This window comes from Eptesicus fuscus, chromosome 7, assembly GCF_027574615.1.
Source record: "Eptesicus fuscus isolate TK198812 chromosome 7, DD_ASM_mEF_20220401, whole genome shotgun sequence".
NCBI lineage: Eukaryota > Metazoa > Chordata > Mammalia > Chiroptera > Vespertilionidae > Eptesicus > Eptesicus fuscus.
This window is the reverse complement of record NC_072479.1, coordinates 70,382,450-70,401,490: the sequence shown is the minus strand read 5'-3', so window position 1 is coordinate 70,401,490 and position 19,041 is coordinate 70,382,450. Positions and strand designations below refer to the sequence as shown.

The 19,041-nt window shown below is 45.7% G+C and overlaps 1 long non-coding RNA gene across 1 annotated transcript; it reads right to left on the bottom strand.

Annotated features, from left to right (window-relative positions):
- Positions 1–15,968: 15,968 nt before the first annotated feature.
- LOC129149661 (uncharacterized) lies at positions 15,969–17,983 on the bottom strand. Its single transcript, XR_008556516.1, has 2 exons — positions 16,732–17,983; positions 15,969–16,344 (listed from the first exon to the last, which is right to left on the bottom strand). It is a non-coding gene; the product is annotated as an uncharacterized LOC129149661 (long non-coding RNA).
- Between the last annotated feature and the right edge of the window lie 1,058 nt (positions 17,984–19,041).

Below are 19,041 nucleotides of genomic sequence, written 5' to 3'. Positions count from 1 at the left end.
ATGTTGCTTCAACGGCACTAAAGAAAGTCTTTTTTGCATCAAATTGTGACTGGCGATAAAAAGTGGATTTATTTTGAGAATCCCAAATACACAAAATTATGGGTTGATCCAGGTCAACCATCAACATTGACTGCAAGGCCAAATCGCTTTGGAAAGAAGACAATACTCTGCGTTTGGTGGGATCAGGAAGGTGTGGTGTATTATGAGCTTCTAAAACCAGGTGAAACCATTAATACTGATCGCTACTGACAACAAATAATCAACTTGAACCACACTTTGATCGTGAAACAACCAGAATGTGCCAGAAGACACGGCAAAGTAATTTTGCTTCATGATAACACACCATCACACACTTCAAAACCAGTTAAAGACACGTTAAAAAGATCTTGCCTGGGAAGTATTAACCCACCCGCTGTATTCACCAGAACATACGAAGAAGTGGAATATTGGGTCTCTGAATGGTTTGCCTCAAAACAAGAAAAGTTCTATTGGGACGGTATCCACAAATTACCTGAAAGATGGGGGAAATGTGTAGCTAGCGATGGACATTACTTTGAATAAAGCACTTTCGATGTTTCTCTTGAAATTATCGTGTTTTCTTTGATTACAAAATCTGCCATTATTTTTTTTTAAATATGTTTTATTGATTTTTTACAGAGAGGAAGAGAGAGGGATAGAGTGTTAGAAACATCGATGAGAGAGAAACATCGATCAGCTGCCTCTTGCACACCCCCTACTGGGGATGTGCCTGCAACCAAGGTACATGCCCTTGACTGGAATCGAACCTGGGACCCTTGAGTCCATAGGCCGACGCTCTATCCACTGAGCCAAACCGGTTTCGGCAAAATCTGCCATTATTAACAGATACATCTAGTACATCTCCTACTTTGGTGGTAATTTATAAAAATAGGTGAAAACCCACCATTCTCTGGAGCACTGTCTCAATGCATTCAGATTTTGCTTCCCCACCGTTGTCGACAGTTTGGCTCAAATAAACTCACAAAAATTCTTTACAGGTTTGAATGTTACTTATGTTAACAGAAGCCACAGTCTTTATGGAACCTAATGTCAGGAGCCCATCACTTCGGCCATAATCTCTCCTTCAGAATAACATCAGGAAATCCAGCTCACACACAAGGGCACGAACACTAGGAGGCAGAAGTCAATGGGGCCACCCAGGAGGCTGATGGGAGAGTGAACAGGAGTCAGCCAGGCAGGAGGGGAGGGAGGAGGAGGAAGAGGGGAGGGGGAGGGGGAGGGGAGGGGGGCGGCAGTGCAGTGAAGTAATTCAGAGACTGAGCAGAGAGTGCTTTGGTGGGTGGAGATGTGCTGTGAGATGCCAGCAGGGCCTACCAGGCGTAAAACCTTTTATTTTTAAAAATATTTAAAATATATATATATATTTTTTTAATTGATTTCAGAGAGGAAGGGAGAGGGAGAGAGAGATAGAAATGTCAATGATGAGAATCATTGATCGGCTGCCTCCTGCACCACACCCTCCCACTAGGGATCGAGCCCGCAACTCAGGCATGTTCCCTTGACCAGAATCGAACCCGGGACCCATCAGTCTGCAGGCCGACGCTCTATCCACTGAGCCAAACCGGCTAGGGTGCGGGTGTAAAACCTTTCAGCCCAGATTTGTGAAGGTGGGCTTTATCTGGAGGAAGAGCAAAAGCTGGAGGCTAAAATTTAAGATTTGGGTTTAGAAGGATTATACTCCAGTGGGGAGGGAGTTAAGGAGAAAGAGGGAGGCCATGGGGCGGGAGGGGGGGTGGGTTTGAACTACGGCAGTGACTGAAGAGGCAAAGTTATGTCTAGAGAAACAAAGGACTAGAATCCATGAGATTAGAACACATGTTCAGTGAGGGTGGAGGTCTGGGGTTGGGGGTGTCTCTGGGATCCCCAGGGCCTAGAACACGGGCTTTAAAAGGATGAAGTGTTGCCCCCAGGTTTCTGGCTTGAGTCACTTGGCAGAGCCCTTCTCTGAGGTATCACACATGGAGGACCTACGTGCCAGCGAAGGGAACCAAGGCTGGGCCCCCCCGAAACCACTTTTTGGGCTGTCAATTCTAAGCTGTTCACTAAGAAACAAGGCTCAGAGGGAGCCTTTGACCCTCCCCCCTTTCCTGCCCAAGAGGTTCGGAGAAACCGGCTTCAGGAAGGGAATCTTAGGAAGCGGCCTCGGCCTAATTTGAATTAAGTGTGGTAAACAGGAGGGCTTCAGGGGGGTGCCATTAGCTAGATACAACAGCCCCCCCCCCACCCCCCGCTTGTTCCTAAGTTGCCCAGGACTTTCCTGCCCTGTGTTCTGCTCTTCCTCAACCACCTGTGACTCGCCCATTCTCACTCCTGAAATCTAACACCCCCCTTCTTTGTCCCCACAATGCCTTCTATCCCCAGTGTCGCCTCGTGGCCTTTGGAATTTTCATGCCTATGTGAACTTACATGTATTAAACATTCATTTTCTCCTGTCAATCCGTCTCTGTTAATTTGATCGTTAACCCAGCCAGAAGAACTTGGAAAGTGGGAGGGGGGAAAAAAAGAAAAGTGGAAGGAAAGTATTATTATTTTAATAAAAAGACACTAGAAATATTTGACGTTGAGATGCTTTGTGGGACATGCAAAAGTAAATACGCAGCAGGCAGTTAAAAGGTGGGAGTCCGGGGAGCTCCCCAGAGAAGCAGCGAGAGAGGCAGGTTTGAGAATCAGCAGCGCCCAGGCGCCAACTGGGGGAGTGGATCCTACGGCCCAGGGTCCGGACACCCTGAGCGGCAGCCCGGCTTCCAAAGACGGCAGAAGAAGAAAGGCCAATTGTCGTTCACAAAAGAAAGCCCGAAGGGTGCTGCCAGAGAGGAAAGCCGGGAATCATGGGAACCCAGAGGCACGCGGGGAGTGAGGGCTCGGGGCTCGGACGGTCAGGTCAGGACCGAGGAGCCCAGGCAGGGGAAGCCCAGGGTGGGCGGGGAGGGAGGTGGAAGAGGAGGGTTTTCCAGAAATGCAAAACACGACTCAGTATTTTAGCAGGCACCACTGCCACTTCCAAACTCCGTTTAAAAACAAACAGAAATACATAAACATTTAGACACCAGTTCCCCGACGTTGGTCTTTGTAGCAGCAACTTGAGAATCGCCTGGGAGGCTTTTCAAAATGCCAGGTCCCGGGTCTGTCTCAGCCCTGGTAAATCCGTCCCCTAAGAGGGAGGCAGGGAAACGGTGATGTTTCATGAAGTCACCAAATGATTTTTTAAGTGTGATGAGGTTTTGAAATCATTCATTGAAACCTCTAAGACCTACCGTTGCGTATTTGACGTAAGTCCTTTTCGAAGAATTAAAGGGGCAGATAGTGCGTAGATGGCTGTGAGAGGCTGATGGTTCGACTTCAGACTTTAATAGGAAACGCTAAAGCAATCAAGAAAACAAACTCCCCACAACGTCTAAAAACAACACCTGTAAGACACATCCTGTGTGTTTATTATCAATGAGGACTATGCATTTAGGAGAGAGGAAGCTTCCTAACTACAGCTGTCTGTCCACACCCGCTCATCCGTCCTCCTCCCGCAGGGCCTGTGAGAGCCGGCGCAGCTCCCGGCGGGCTGGGCGAGAAGTCCTCTGTCTCATGGCCAACAAGAGGTCGGCCTCCCCCTTCTCCTGGGGAAAGGCCCCCTCGCCCTCCCGCCTCGCCTCCCCGGGCTCACGGCCTCCGCGGCCTCGGCCCCCTCACCACTTCGCTTTGTCCCTGCACTTTCACTTTGATCCCCCGGCGGCCGGGAGGCGGCCCTAGGCTTCCTCGGGGACCCCTGGCCCTGTGAGCGGCACACTGCAGGGCAGCCTCTGCAGGACACTCCCCTGGGCTCAGCACCCCCCGCCCCCCCCCCCACCCCCCCATTCCACGCTGGCAGCGACCCCCAGGGACTTACCTCTCATCTTCTGGGAACATCCTTCCAAGTTCACCCCTCACTCCTGCTTCTCCAGGACTTTACGCGGAAATCAGTCGTTATCCCAGTCCTGCCTTTTCTCGCTGTCCTTACAGACAGGCACGCAGGTGTGTCACGTGTTGGGGAGCATTCAGTTGGCATCAGGAGATGAAAACAGACACAGGAAAGCCGCTCTCCTCCCTGCCGGGGAGGCCTCTCCGGCCGGCTCAGGTGTGACATCCTCAGGCCAACGCTCCCCGCACAGGTGCCCTGGGTCCGCACCGGGGCCGAAGGGCCGGGCCTCCCTGGTCTCCTGCCACCGCGGGGCCCCTCTGGGCTCCACAGAGTGTTTCTTAAACAGTAGTTCAACCTGCATCTACCACGAAGAGGGGCCACTAAAATGTCATTTTTATTCAGCCGAGATGGTGAAACACTGAAAAATAAAAATGAAGCCTGATAATACCCAGTTGGGGCCAGTTTGCTGGGACGCTGATTCCTTTGTGAACTGCCCGAGGGGTTCGGAACCAAGAACCTGAAATATGTGCCCAGCCCTCAGTCCAGTAACCCCACCGCTAGGAAAACACCCTAAGGAAATAACCAGGAGATGCAGCCAAGGGTTTCTGAACGAAGGGCGTGCGTGGCAAAGGCAGAACTGAGACCAACGGGAAGGCACTTCGCAGGCGTCCCCACTGGGGCTCGGCTCCCTGGCCTCCTGCGTCTCCGTGGCCAAGGGTGCAGCCAGCCACGCAGGCCTCCAGGTGGCACGGTCCTGAAGCACCGACTCGGCATTGGGCACTGGGCCAGGTAAACAAGACAGGTGAGTTCCCAGCCCCCCTGGAGGAGGTACGCACTAAAATGCATGACCTTGTCAAGCAATTCAAAAATTGTCCACATGATGTTTTTTTGGGGGGAAGCAGGTTATACACTGTATCACCCCCATCCTCTCAGCCCCTGCCACAAGCGGTTACTAAACCCTGGCCCTCGGGGTCGACCTCTTCTTTCCTTTTCAAAAGCAGAGCCTGAGGCTCCGAGGTAACCTGATAACAGCGGAAAGGACGGGAACGTGGAAATCTTCCGATTGGTTTAGAGTTCCAGGAAGTCGCAGGACTTTGAGCAAATCACTCCACCTCGGGGGCTGTTTCTAATCAGAATAATGAAAGGAGGGGTTGGACCAATCCTTCCGGCTCTCTGAGCCCAATCGTTTTTGGCCGGATGACAACCATCCATAGACACGGGGGTCATAACCCAAGGCTCCAGGGAGGGGAGACTGAGCCCCTGGAGGACCTGTGTGTTACAGGACAGAACGAGGCAGGGGACCATCCGGATAGGCCTGCGGTCGGGGAGGGTGGGAGTCCCCCAGGCCCAGTCCCAGGCCCGCAGCTGGCTTTGAGAAGCAGGCAACATCCTTCCTTCGAACTATTATTTCATATTAATCAGAACAGCTAGCCATTATTGGGTGCTACTAGGTGCAAAATATTGTGTAAGCGATTTACAGTGACCTCACTTTCTCACCACAAAAGTCCGAGGTCCGTTCTGCTCTTCCCATTCTTAAGGCAAAACGCAGGCCACTGAGGTTATGGGAAGTCACACTGCCAGTGGCCAGGCCCAGGCACTTCCTTTCGCTAACAGGGCTGTGGGACCGTCTGGATTTTCCCCTTTCCTGCTGCGGGGGACAGGAACTCACCTGCATTCACCGAGGGTAGTCAAGGTGGACAGGGTTTGTTGGTTACCAGCTGGGAGGCCGAGGTAACTCACCTGTGTTACCAGGTGAGTTATAAACTCACCTGTTTATAAACTTCCGCAACCCTGTGTTACCAGGGTTGCGGAAGTTTATAAATGGCCTTAGACTCAGAGGCCCCCTGCCCCCTGGTCTGGTTCCTGAGGTGCCCTTCCTCGTCGGGTAGGTTCTGAAAACGCAGCCAGGAAGGAACAAAAGGCGTCCTCTGCCCCCCCCCCCCCCCCCCCCCGCCCCGTTAGCGGAGAGAGCAGTTTGCATCTCAGAGGAGCCTGACCCTCACAGCGATTTCTGTAGGGATTTCCTGTGACCCGTTGAGATTTGTTGGTCCGAAACCATAAGGTGCCTTTGACATTCAAGTCCGTTTAACTCAGGAATCTGAAAAGTCATTTCAGTGTCAGGGCTGTGGGAGCTCCCTGAAACGGGACATGAGAGTGAGTGCGTTTTTCTGGGGAGAGTGTTCATAGCTTTTCTTGGATTCTCCAAGGGGCTGTTCTAGACAACAATTTCTGAATTTCTGAAGATTAGTTAATTCTTTTTTTAAAAATATATTTTATTAATTTTTTTTTATAGAGAGGAAGGGAGAGGGATAGAGAGCTAGAAACATCAATGAGAGAGAGAAACATCATCGACCAGCTGCCTCCTGCATGCCCCCTACCGGGGATGTGCCGGCAACCGAGGTACATGCCCCTGACCAGAATCGAACCTGGGACCCTTCAGTCCGCAGACCGACGCTCTATCCACCGAGCCAAACCGGTTTCGGCTAGTTAATTCTTATAACAACCCTATTAGGTAAATAAGATTATTATTCTGGCTTTGTAGATTCATTCATTTAGTAAATATGTATTGGTACATATTACTATGTATCAAGCACTGTTTCCAGATCTGGGGATACAGTCGTTAACAAGGTAAAAAATTCGTCCTTTCTTGGAGCTTACATTCCCATGGGGCGTCAGATGAGCAGCCGGGTTCACGGAGAGTTAAGTGATAAGCCAGGGTCCTCAGCCAGCAAGCAGGAGAGATTTGAACCCAGGCACTATAGCATCAAAAACTGTTGTTGTTTTTTTCTTTTTTTTAAGGAATGGATAATGACTTTAAACAATGGAAAACTAAAAATTCCTGTGCAACAACAACAACAACAAAAAACCCACCAAAAATTAACCGGAAAGTGAGGAAATATTTGCATTGTATAGAGCAGACAGAAAAGCTTAAAGCATGTTTTCAAACTTCAAATCCAAAGATGCACGTTATAGTGAAGAAATGGACAAAGATTACTAAAATAATCCCGAAGAGGAAATATGAATGATCCATAATGTTGACAGTGGCTTCCTGAATTATCATCAAAGCAATCTGTTCATTGCTTGCACATTCAGAAGGATCATTACCTTGATGGAACTTATCAGAGGGCAAAGGGCAAAGTCTGGATATTTACTGAGGTTTTAAAGACAAGTCTGAGGCAGGTTTTTCTATGGGGGAGGGAGGGTTGGGTAGGATTGGGTAGGATCATAATGTACTAGTTTAGGAATAATGGACACAGCCGGGAAAGGATTTTAAAAAAGAGGAGGCATTATTATGATAACAGCATGCCCTGTGGAAACCTAGACGCTAAAATGAAAGCTGGCTTTCTTGGAAGGAGTGTGGATGCAGTCATGTGTTTTGAAGGGGTTTCAGAACAAGTCTCCCCAGAAAATGCCACTTTGGCTTGTGGACTACTTTGAGCTAAAAAGACAATCAAAGCCTAAAAAGACTGAGGGAGAGCTTATTACCGCTCCTTTAACTACCTAAAAGAATTGGGATAGCTGGCCTAGCCCAGGAAGAAAACTATCACCAGAGGTTACTACAAAGAGTATGGGCTAGGTGTGGTGGGTGGGCGGGGGAGCGAGGCAAGACCTGGAGATCAAAGTCCTCTCTCTGTCCTCCCATCTCTGTGTCCCACTGTTCTCTCTGCACAGCATGGCAACCATCTGTTTACCAAACATTGGCTCTTCCCATCTCCCTGTGAATGGTCTTCCTTCCCTTTGAAGCCCTGGACCAGTGGTTGGCAAACTCATTAGTCAACAGAGCCAAATATCAACAGTACAACGATTGAAATTTCTTTTGAGAGCCAAATTTTTTAAACTTAAACTTCTTCTAACGCCACTTCTTCAAAATAGACTGGCCCAGGCCGTGGTATTTTGTGGAAGAGCCACACTCAAGGGGCCAAAGAGCCACATGTGGCTCGCAAGCCGCAGTTTGCCGACAACATCCCTAGACACCTACCCCCTTCTTAGCCAGAAGAGCATATAAGCTTTTTTTTTGCCAGCTTGATTGACTGTGGGTCTCATATTCTTATAATTAAATTTGTTTTCCTCCCGTTAATCTGGGTTAATTTGATTATTAGACCAGTCAAAGAACCTAGAAGAACAGAAGAAAATTTTTTTTTCTCCCCAAAAGTTTCTTCATACTAGGCATTTCATCATTGACCTGTGAACACTGTATACCTGACATAAGGAAATTTACTGTGTGTGTGTGTGTGTGTGTGTGTGTGTATTTCTAAGACAAGATTAAATGTTAGAATTTGTCAAAAAATTTTTTGCTTCTATTGAGGTGAACATCTGATTTGCTTTAATTTTTTTTGTCTACAAAATTATTGCTTGCTTTTTGAATATTAAACCAATTTTGCATCCCTTGATAAACCCAAATTAGTCATGCCATCATTTTTATTACTGAATTTGAACTGATAACATTTTGTTAACCCTTTGCACTCGCTTGCTTTTTTCTCGATTCCTTTATTTTATTGCTAACCGTGTCGAGTCACACTCGACATCCGAGTGCAAAAGGTTAAGAATTTTTGTATCTATGTTCACAAGGGTTGTTGGTCTGTATTTTTCTTTTCTTGTTATTTGCTTCGTACTGGTATCAGGGTAATGCTGGCTCATGGAATGAGTTGGGAAGTATTACTTTGGTAAGGGCTGAATTGTGTCCCCTCAAAGTTTATATGTTGAAGTTCTAATCCCCTAGTACCTCAGAATGCAACTGTATTTGAAGATAAGGTCTTTGAAGAAATAAGGTAGAATGAGGTTATTAGGATGGGCCCTAATGTAATATGATTGGGGTCCTTATAAGAAGAGAAAATGGGGACACAGACAGGTACAGAGGGAAGGACATGTAAAGACAGAGAGAAGACGGCCATCTATAAGCCAGGAGAGAGGCCTCAGAAAAAACCAACCCCATTGCTACCTTGATCTGTGCCCTGACCAAGAATTGAACCCAAGTGCCTTCAGTGCACAGGATGACACTCCAACCAACTGAGCCTCATTGGCCAGGGAGTTTCCTTAAAAGTTTGATAAGATCCACCAGTTAAGTAATCTGGGCCTGGAGTTTTCTTTGTGAGAAGGTTAACTACAAGATCAATTTCTTTAATAGACATAGACTATTCAGGTTATGTATTTCTTCTTAAGTGAGCTTTGATAATTCATAGCTTTAAGAAACATCATCTAGGAGAAACCAAGATGGCGGCATAGGTAAACACCTGAACTTGCTGCCTAGCACAACCACTTCAAAACTACAACTAAAAGACAAAATGGACATCATCCAGAACCACAGGAAGGCTGGCCGAGTGGAAAGTGGAAATTCTATAACTAGAAGGGAAGAGAAAAGCACACTGAGACTCAGAGGAGGTGGGAAAGTAAAGTGCGGAGGTACGGAGGTGCATGCAAAAAGGGCTGGCAACTGAGGACACAGTTGTCTTCAATCGGGAGGGAGACACAAGCTCCCGACTGCTCTGAACTCCAGTTCCAGGCGAGACTCTGGGGACCCAGACTCATACGGGGGGAAACTGGACTGTCTGGCATCAGGCTGGAATACAAGGGCGGCTTTTTCTCAGAGGTGCTTGCAGGGATTACTGCGGGACACTGAGACCCGGGGGCCTCTTAGGGCAGGGCTGAAGGTCAGACATTGCTGTTTGCTCTGCCCTGGTGATTCCCTGAGACCCCGCCCCACCCAATTTACAACCCCACCCCAGCTGTGCGCAGAGGCTTTTGCATATGAATGGCCTGGCCCTTTGCAATCTAAAATTACCTAACAAACTTCAGCTGGGTCAGAGAGCCCCAGAACTTCCAAAAGAAGGCCCAAGGCTCCACAGCAGCTTGCATTGCTTCACAGCTGGGCCTCATCTGGGCACCTCCAAACCACAAACAAAGAAGAGGAATCTGCAGATCTCTCCATAGCTCCTGCTGGGTGGCCTCAGGCAGAGGCTAAATTTGCACCTCCTTGGAGATCCAAGAGCCAGTGTACCCAGTGGTCAGAGTGGGATCATCCAGATTACAACTCCTCAGATCCATAAGGGACACACTCAGAGGGGAGACTGAGCACCAAAGCCCCACTGAAGCAAGTCCTGCCCCATAAGGGTGTCTCTAGCACAGAAGTTCTCCCATCGTAGACACAACTGATCCTCACACCAATTGGCCTGGAGGTCAATTCCTCCCAGTGATACCAACAACAATGAAGGCTTAACTACAAGACTGTGCACACAGCCCACAAAGGGGTGCACCAAGAGTGTCCACCACTGGGTCCTATAGGACACCTAGCACACAAAGCCACTCTATCAACACAGGGAAGCAGCCAAAATGTGGAGACAAAGAAACAGGTCACAAATGACAGAAATGGAGGAAAGCAAACTACCGGATATAGAGTTCAAAACCACAGTTATAAGGTTTTTCAAGAATTTTCTAGAAACCGCCAATAAATTTAGTGAGTCCCTTGAGGATATGAAAAATGACCAAGTAGAAATTAAGCATACACTGACTGAAATAAAGAAAAATATACAGAGATCCAACAGCAGACTAGAGGATCGCAAGAATCAAGTTAAAGATTTGAAATACGAAGAAGCAAAAAACACCCAACTGGAAAAGAAAAAAGAATCCAAAAAGTTGAAGATAGTGTAAGATGCCTCTGGGACAACTTCAAGCGTACCAACATCCGAGTTATGGGGGTGCCAGAAGAAGAAAGAGAGCAAGATATTAAAAACCTATTTGAAGAAATAATGACAGAAAACTTCCCCCACCTGGTGAAAGAAATAGACTTACAAGTCCAGGAAGCACACAGAACCCCAAACAAAAGGAATCCAAAGAGGACCACACCAAGATACATCATAATTTGAATGCCAAGAGCAAAAGACAAAGAATATTAAGAGCAGCGAGAGAAAAACAGTTAGTTACCTACAAGGGAGTACCCATACGATTGTCAGTTGATTTCTCAACAGAAACTATGCAGGCCAGAAGGGAGTGGCAAGAAATATTCAAAGTGATGAATAGCAAGAACCTACAACCAAGATTACTCTACCCGGCAAAGCTATCATTCAGAATCAGATAAAGAGCTTCACAGATAAGAAAAAGCTAAATGAGTTCATCACTGCCAAACCAGTATTATGTGAAATGCTGAAGGGTATTCTTTAAGAAGAGGATGAAGAAGAAAAAGGTAAAGATAAAAATTATGAACAACAAATATATATCTATCAACAAGTGAATCTAAAAATCAAGTGAATAAAAAATCAGATGACACGCGCCTCTGGGTCCGGGTGAGGCTGGATCCCGGGACCAGGTGAGGCCGCGCACAACTGGGTCCGGGTGAGGCCACGCGCCCCGGGGCCTGGGTGATGCTGGGTCCCAGGTCCGGGTGAGGATGCGCGCCCCTGAGTCCGGGTGAAGCCGCGCCCCTGGGTCCAGGCGAGACCAAACCAGAGGAAGTCAGACCTGCATTACCACCATTTGTCCACCATCCAGAGCTGAAAAGTCAGTGCCGACATGTACACATAAGGAACTGGTGGACATTGAAATTGGGTCTCAAAAGAACTGTTGGTCCAGAAAGAAACTTACTACAGATTGATTCATTTGCCTGTCGGCATAACTATTATTGCTCGTCTCACATTCGGTTCTTATATTTCTAGTAACACATGATCTCACTCATCTAGGGGAAATGATGAACAACATAGACTGATGAACAAGAACAGACCCAGAAACAAGGAGGCATCGATTGGACTGTCGGGCCTCAGAGGGAGGGTAGGGGAGGGTGGGGGTAGCGGGGAGAGATCAACCAAAGGACTTGTATGCATGCATACAAGCCTAACCAATGGTTAAGGACAACAGGGGGGTGGGGGCATCCGTGGGGAGGGGTGTGGGATGGGAATGGGGGGATGAGGACAAATATGTGACACCTTAATCAATAAAGAAATTAAAAAAAAAAATCAGATGAACAGAATACACTGGTGAATATAATAGAATCAGGGGCATAGAAAGGGAGTGGACTGACAATTCTCAGGGGGAAAGGGGTGTGAAGGGTGGGGGAAGAGACTGGACAAAATTCATACACCTATGGATGAGGACAGTGGAGGTGGGGGTAAGGGCAGAGGGTGGGGAGGGAACTGGGTGGAGGGGAGCTATGGGGGGGAAAAAGAGGAACAACTGTAATAATCTGAACAATAAACATTTATTTTAAAAAATTAAAATAAACTTTAAAAAAATCATCTAAATTGTGAAATTTATTGCCAAAAAGTTGTTCATGATATCCCCTTATTATCCTTTTAATTTTTGTAGGATCTGTTTTTATGTCACCTCTGTTATTCTGGATAATTGGCAATTTGTATCTTGTCTCTTTTTTCTCTAATTGACCTAGCTACAGATTTATCAATTTTATTGATTTCTCAAAGAACCTGGTTCACTGATTTTTTGTTTTGTTTTCTATTTCATTGATTTCTGCTCTAATCTTTATTATTTTGTGTCTTCCTTTTTTTTAGTTTCTTAAGGTTATTGACTTAAGACTTTTTTCTAACATGGGTATTCATTGTTATTAATTTCTCATAAGAGCTGTTTTATATGCATCTCACACATTTGGATATTCTTTGTTTTCACTCAGTTCAAAATACTTTCTGCTTTCACTTTTGGTTCATTTTTTGACCCATGTACATCACTAATTTCCAAACATTGGAGATTTTTCAGATATATTTTCATTGATTTCTAATTTAATTCACTTGTGTCCAGACAATATATTTTGCATGATTTGAGTCTTTTAAAATCTACTGAGGCTTGTTTAGTGGCCCCAAATATAGTTAACCTTGACAAAATGTTCTTTGTGTTCTTGGAAAGAATTGTATTCTGCTATTGTTGAGTAGAGTATCAACTAGGTCAAGTTGGTTGGTTGGGTTGTTCAAGTCCTCTATGTCTACTGGTTTCCTGTAGAGAAAGGGATGCTGAAATATCCTACTTTAATTGAGAATCTGTCTATTTCTCATTGATTCCATTGATTTTTGTTTCACGTACTTTGAAACTTTGTTATTTTGAATAGGATGTGAGAAACCGAGAGAAAGTTTTGAGGCATTTAAGAATCCAAAGTGGGGGGCGGGGGCGCGCAGGGATCCAAGTCACACAAGTTATGGAGAGGTAAACAATAGACCTCAGGATTATGTTATAGAGGATATAGGGAACACCTGGCCCACATGCTAGCTCTAACTAGAGTGGTTTATTTTGAGGTGTTGCTGCCCAGAGATTAATAGCTCCATCTAGGTTGTGATATATATTTCAATCAAAGTATAGTGCATCCAGGATAAAGAATCAAAGGAGTTATCAAATATATTAGGGTGAATCATTCGGAGCTGTTGACATTAGCCTTTGACTTACAAAAATGGCAAGGATGTTTGTTCATTGTAGTATTGTTCAGAGTAGTGAAACACTGGGAGCTATCTAGATGTTTTTCATCATAGCATTGTTCAGAACAGTGAAAAATCCAAATGTCAAACTATAAATCATGCCACATCCATATGTAGAATTAAAATTGTTTTGGGAGGTTTCTTAATAACTGTCTCCCTTTGTGTCCTCATCCAGTTTTATGATAATGAATTCCATCTATAAATACTGGCAACTCCCAAATTTATATCTTAGGTCCAATTGCTCACAAAATCCAGATTCAGACATTCAATTTCCTGTTCACTATTTCCACTTGGATATCTAATCAATATATGAAATTTACAGTATCCAAACCTGAACTCCTGATCTATCTCCAAAGCCTTTTCTCTCCACATTCTTACTCATCTCAGTTCATGGAAATTCTAGCTTCAGCCTTCCAGTTGTTCAGGTCAAAACCCTTGGAGTCATTCTTGATTCTTCTTCACTCATCTCTCACCTTCAATCCATCAGGAAATCTCTTGCTTTAGCTTCAAAATATACTCAGAACCCAGCACCTTTCACCACCTTTATTGCTACCACTGTGGTCTTCTTTCCCTGAGATGGCAAAAGCCTCCTGACCTTAACTGCAGTTAATCGAGATTTTCAATTAGTCAGTATTATATTTTATTTTCTCAAAATAGATTTTTATTGATTTCAGAGAGGAAGGAAGAGGGACATAGAAATACCAACAATGAGAGAGAATCATTGATTGATTGCCTCCTACACACCCCACACTGGGGGATCGAGCCCACAACCTGGGCATGTGCCTGACCGGGAATCAAACCATGACCTCCTGGTTCACTGGTCAATGCTCAACCATTGAAGCATGCCAGCTGGGCTAAAGTCAGTATTTTAAAAGGCAGTGATGAAAACTTTATACATCTGGACCACATACAAATGAACATGGCATACAGTCTGCTCTAAACTACCGCTTCACAAAGTATGGACACATGTGCTCTATCTTATCTTTTCCACCTGCATTTTTGCACTCCTCTCCTCTGTTTCCTCCTAACTGAAAATAAGGAGCTAAACAGTTGGGCAGTTATAAATGTACTAGGTGCACGGGTGGAGTCCCTTGGCCTGGCTGGTGATCGGGGGCCAATCGGGCCGAGGGAGGTTGGCCAGCGGGGGAGGGGCTGTGGGAGGCTGGCTGTGGGAATGCACTGACCACCAGAGGGCAGCTCCTGTGTTGAGCGTCTGCCCCCTGGTCGTCAGTGCACGTCATAGCGACCAGTCTACCGGTCGTTCAGTTGGGTAGGCTTTTATGTATATAGATTGCCTCTCAGCTCCAAATCTACCCTTGATTGCGTGCTCTGCAACATGGAGCGAGACCCTCTTGTGGACCTTTCTCCTTTGCCAGCTGGCACAACTGTCAGTAGACTGCACTGGAGAGACACTGGAGGAGGGTTTCTTTTCCTGGTTCAGCTCTGCTCCTCTCTGCAGGCTCCTGCAATGTGCAGGGCCTCATCTCGTGCTACTCAGCAGCTAACCTCACGCTGCACCCCCTTGGGTGGCTCTGGAGTGGGTTTTACTGGTACAGCACTTCTCTATGGACATCTTCCCTAGCACCCCCCCCGCCCCCGCCCCCTCTGTCCCCCCCCCCCCCCCCCGCCCGGGCCCAAGTGGCTTCCCAGCAAGTCCTGGGGTATGGCACCTCCCCGTGGATGCTCCTGTAGCACTTGGAGGCAGATTCCAAACAAGTGCCAGCAGTGCAGCATCTTGTAACTTCTTTGCCATCCAGTGGGGCAGGGTGGTAACTGCTTTAATAAAGCTGCTCTCAGCCCAAGGGCAAGGCAACTCTTCATTTGTCTCCCTCAGGCCTCGGGTTAGTGGCTGCTCCCCATATATGCAGTTCTTGTACTTTCAGCATTCTGGTTTTTTTTTTGTTTTTTTTTTTTTTATATTTTTATTAATTTCAGAGAGAGGAAGGAAAAAGGTAGAGATAGAAATATCAGTGAGAGAGAATCATTGATCAGCTGCCCCCTGCACGCCCCAGATCGAGCCTGCAACCCGGGCATGTGCCCTTGACTAGAATTGAATCTGGGACCCTTCAGTCCACAGGCAGATGCTCTATCCATACAGCCAAACCAGCTAGGGGTCAGCATTCTTTTTTATCACTTATTAGCAAGTCACTCATTATTACAATCTCTTGTAATTTTGATGGTTAATTTTATGGGTCAACTTGACTGGGCCATGGTGCCAGATATTTGGTCAAACATTATTCTGAATGTTTTTATAAAGTGTTTTCTTTCTTAATGAGGTTAATATTTATATTGGTGGACTTAGAGTACAGCAGATTACTCTCCATAATGTGGGTGGGCCTCATCCAATCAGTTGAAGGCCTTCATAAAACAAAGACTGAGCTTCTCTGAGCAAGAAGAAATTTCTGCCAACAGATTACCTTTGGACTTGAACTGCATCTCTCCCGAGGGGTCTCCAACCTGCCTACCATGTAGATTTTGGATTACTAAGCCTCCCCAATCGCTTGAGTGATTTCCTTAAAATTAATCTCTTTATGTTTACATACATATCCTACTGGTTCTGTTTCTGTGAAGAACTCTAATACACTTGCTCTGTTAAACAGACAGTTTTAAGATCTATAATAAAAAAACAGAACAAAGTATCAATCCCACAGTTTTATTTGTAAAGAACAAAGCATGAAAAGTCATATTTAAATGTACTCCAAAACCTGAAAAACCCACGTCAGTTTCTCTGATATGTATGCTAAAGTGCTTGATATCACAATACTGTTCAAATTTTATATTATGTTCAGATGAGGGGGGAAAAAAAATCCAGTTCTGATGCATTAATAATACAAGGAAAAACAATATAACTTAAATGCAGAAAGGCTCATTTGTTAACAACATACACAGGTACATTTATACATGGTTCCAGTGTAACATAGAGGACTTTTTCCATGTGTTAAACACCTCCCGTTGATTGACAACAGGAACTCCTTACCATGCCTCTCTGTCAAGATGTGGTGTTTGGAATGAAGACTGGAGCCATACATAATACATTCAGGTAACTGAATCAAGCATTATTCCCTCCCAGATAACCCAAGGATACCCTGGATTCCTTCAAATGAGGGGATTTTTTTCTTTTTCCCCAAAGGAGGGGAAATCTTTTGATGATATTTTTCTGGTATTAATTGCTCAATGTGATATTTTCCTGGAGCCAATCTCTATTTTGCCCTTGAGAGGACAAACAGTTCTAGTAAGATTTGAAGGGATGAGGTTCTCTTTGGATTCCTCCAATCACAGTCCAACACCCTCTTCAAAAAGCTTGGAAATCAGTTCAAGAAATTTATATATAGGAGTAAAGGGCTGAATAGCTTATTATTTGTTTCTTCTTTTAAGCTAAATGGAAATGTAATAAATACTTACATAAGAAACAGGGATTTCGAAAGCCGCAGATGACTTGGAAACAGGATTCACTTTATAAACAGTTGAGAGGAGCTGAAGACTCCATTCTCCTCCGTGAAGGTGTTAACACTGAAATCTAAACAGCGAAGGCTCAGACTGTCCTTGCCACGTGGTGAAAAGGAGCGACTAGTTTCTGTAAACCTCACAGAGAAAATACAGTTCTCAAAATAAAAACCTCCTGAAAAGCCACAATTCTCAGCAGAAGGAGATTCTGTTACTAAGAGCTACACTCTCAGTGCCGTCAAATAAATATTTCCCTGGGGATCGGAGGTCCTCGTCTATTGCCTCATGTTTCGAAATAGCTTAGAGGTGTCAACATACACTACACACAAACTGTTATGCGTAGTCTCTACCCCTCTTTCACTCACATCTATATACAACGGTGATTTATTGCCAAAAAAGGAAATAGAAGCAATTCAGTATTTCCCCTATATCATTCATAGAGGGTGACAGAGCTCATTAAAGTGATTTTTGAAAAAGCCACGTGAAAGTAAACACCACAGGGTTACAAAGGGTACAAACATTTCTGAAACATGGAAAGTAAATTTTGGAGGGAAATCGCAAACGTCTGCAAGCTTTAGGTTCCTTAGATCGAAGCCTTGCCCCCAGTGGGAAGAGGCTGGGGAGGCCGGGAGGCCCTGCTTTTCTTCTCGGTAGCCCGTTTCCCACCACCCAGACCCCACTTCGACCCCTGGACACTGCGCCTCCGTCACTGTTAAGGTGCTACTGAGCCCGGAGAGGGCACAGCTGTGGGGCCTCACACCGGTGTAATGCTTCTGGGTCATAAAGGCTGAGAGAGAGTTTCAGGACACTTGAAAAAATATGTTTCAAGAGCTGATATTTTTGGCAAGTTAATTTTAAAACAATTTCTTTTTAAGCTATTATGCAAAAATACTAATTATGGTTCCAGACATGAATTTTAACTTATTTTGAAGGGGGAAAGTCAATTACAAAATTTATTTTTATTTACTTTAAATTTGAGGTGTCATTATAAATATACTGATTTTAAAAATAAACAGAAAGGATAGCTCTAAATGGAGATAGTCCTTGCAAGTCAGCTTGTGAGGCTATGTACATTTATTCTCAAGATTCTGCCATTGTCCTGCTCAAAATAATTTGGTATTGGCTCAGACAATTATAAGCCACATAAGAACTAAATCGTATTTCTTTAGAGTTGTGTTTCTTTTTCTTTTAATAGTTTTTAAAATTGATTTCAAAGAGAAAGGGAGAGAGAGAAAGAAGAGAGAGAGAGAGAGAGAGAGAGATATCAATGATGAATCATTGATTGGCTGCCTCCTGCATGCCCCACACTGGCGATCAAGCCCAAAATCTCTGGGCACGTGCCCTGCCCGGAATGGGACCGTGATCTCATGGTTCATAGGTCTCTGCTCAACCCCTGAGCCATGCCGACTGGCCTAGAGCTGTGTTTCTTACGTGACAAACTCTGCTCGCATCCTTTTTATTCATCAACTTGGATCCTATGGGCTGCAGGCCTCTCAGGCAGCTCCTCCGGGGGCCCCCACGTGTCCGGAGGGCGGGCTGTCTCCCTGAATTCAGACAGATGGGCTCCCAAGGTGACCGCTTTCAAGGGCCTAGGATTGTAGGGGGCGTGTCTCTCTCTCTTGACATCGGTCATTGCCCTGCTCTAGTCCCACCACACAGAGCAGGACAGGACTTCAGGTAGAACTCCTTTGGGGCATTCCCTTTTGAAGTAATGGTTTTATTCACAGACCCCAAATCCAATGTCCTCCCCGTTTTCACAACAACGTGTGAACCATTTGTTAAAATGAGTATTAATCCCTGTAAATGAGTATTAGACATGAATATGAATCCTGGGTGGAGAGACTACTCGGTCAGGCTCCTGCAGCCCAGTGTAATTAAAAAACGTGAGTCCTGGACCCCGTGTTGTCGCTGACCAGCTGTGGGAGTGTGTAATCTCTTTAGTCCTTAAGTGTTCCCATCTACAAAATGAGACGGCTGGACTAGATGACTCAATCAGCTACGTGGCCTCCCTGGCTGCCCCGAGTGCGTCAGAAGCATGGCCTCATGGGAAAGGGAGGGGGAACAGCCATCCTCTCCGCCCCCCCCCTCCTCGCCCCCCATGGATCAGCGTATGGCTTCTGATCCCCAAAACGCAGTCTGAGCCTGGTGTCAGCAGGTTGAGGATGTCTCCCATTGAAGAATTTCCTCGTCCCTGAACAGCCACGCCCCCAGATACACGTTACCCTCAGGCAAGCGAATCTCTGGGCCCCAAGTCACCCAGAACCATCT